The following is a 2,199-nucleotide window of genomic DNA, read 5'->3' on the forward strand; positions in this document are numbered from 1 at the left end:
AACCAGACGCACATACAGCAGCACACCTGTGGCTGTTTGAGCAAAACACCTTTGTTTTACACTGACACTTCCTGATTCATTATAAAATATATCTGGGAACATAATGGACTCCCAGGAACATGTGGGACCTGAGTTCATGCAGTGTTGTCAAACTAATAGTAACATCAAATAAATGAATTAAATCCTATAACAAAAACTCTATTAATAATCACCATAAATATAACTTCTATACAAAAATACACATTCACCTTCTTGCATACAAAGAGTACACGCATGTACGAACTTTACACCAAAATGCAAATACATAAACAAACAGGTTCTACCTGCAAAGATGGATGGAGTCTGACATTCAACAATTAAATAACTGTAATCAGTGTTGATACTTTTGGTTAGCTGATTTCTGTTTGCGACGGGGAAGGATTTGTTTTGTTATGACCAATCAGTGTCAAGTTACATATCCTTTGCACTATGCTCCATCGCAATGTGCACATGTGTACATGTATGTGCACCTGGATATCACATCCCCCTCTGACATGTACATAATAATAATAATAATAATAATAATAATAATTCACTCTGCTCTGCTCATTGCACTATTAGTCAATCTGTCTGTATTGTTTTTTTTATAGTGTGTATATATGTGTTCTCTATACTGTAGCCTGTGTCTGATTTTATTATTGTGTTATTGTATCATTGTATGAGTAAACACTGGCAAATAAAGCTGATTCTGAAAACACGGAACGGCATGCATTACAAGACAGACCCGAGGCAAGACAGAGAGCACAGAATGAAAAGAGTCAGGGACAATAAACTAAAACAGAATTTATCAAAATTATAGCTGAACCATAAAAATCTATGGAAATATTGTTTGTTATTTTGGATGCAGCAGTCATTGCCACTTTGTTTACACCACACGCAGTGATTTTTTTTACATGGTGGACCTGTTTGCAATGTCTTGCACCAACTAATGATGACTACGTTCAACCAGAAAGACTTTTTTTAAGGCTTCATTCATTCACAACTCACTCTCCCTCTTCCTGCCTCTCTAATCAGCTGACCATGAGCATTCAATCTTTAGTTTACCATTCAGCTTTTGCCACAATCTCCATCAGCCAATCCTGTTGTTGCTGTCATCCTTTAAATCTGTTCTCCTCTCTGCTGCTGTCAGCTGTCTTTTCAGTACAAAACCACTGCCCTACTCACCTCTGCTGCTCATTAGATCCAGGCCCAGGTCGAGCTCTGCAGAAGTCCACTCATCACATCCTGACAACCTTCACAAAGTTTATCAGTCTAAACCTCAGCAAATCTTCACATTTGTAAAGCTGGAACCATAAAATATTTTTACATGAAAAATGACAAACAATTATCAAAATAGTTGCCAATTAAATTTCTTTGTCAATAAACTAATGTACTAGCTGTACTTACACCATTTTAATATTTTAATTTATAACATTTGTAAAGTAACTAGTAACTGAAGCTGTCAGATAAATGTAGTGAAGTAGAAAGTACAATATTTCGAATATATATTTATATATATATACAGTATATATTTAGAATCTATGTTTCAGCCACACAAAATTATGAATCATGTTTCCGTTTATTGTGGCCATACGCAAACACATGACTCACCATTTTTATCAGTATTATTACATTTACTCATTTAGCTGACGCTTTTATTCAAAGCAACGAGGGGTTAAGTGTCTTGCTCAGGGAGACATTCGTGGATGTGTCACAGCGGGGAACTGAACCTGTGTCTCTCACACCAAAGGCATGCATCTTATCCACTTGTCCATCACCACTACATATCATAAAAAGCCATAAAGTTGTTCTCTGGTTGTGGTGGTGGGTTGGGTGGGAGACCAGCGTTCAGTTCCTGTGAGAAACAAGATTGATTTGTTTTTTTAATAAAGTTGTGCAGTGTCAGCTTTGTTAGCTTCGTAGCTAACTTAAGTCAGTGTATGTTTGTGTGTCGACTGGTGAACTCAACAGCTGTGTTTATGTCACGTGACGTAGGTCATGAATTACTGCTTCTGCTCTAATTAATTATTTGACCAATTTGAATTTCTGTCACTTCAAACAGATGCTGGTTGTGTCTGAACAATCAGGTTGGGGAAAAAAGTGACGGGAAGTTTGTAATGTAATTTAATATTTGTCATGAATATTGAATCAATAATGGGCTATATATTTACATTTCTGCAC

This window comes from Micropterus dolomieu, linkage group LG08 (genome assembly GCF_021292245.1).
Source record: "Micropterus dolomieu isolate WLL.071019.BEF.003 ecotype Adirondacks linkage group LG08, ASM2129224v1, whole genome shotgun sequence".
Classification (NCBI taxonomy): domain Eukaryota; kingdom Metazoa; phylum Chordata; class Actinopteri; order Centrarchiformes; family Centrarchidae; genus Micropterus; species Micropterus dolomieu.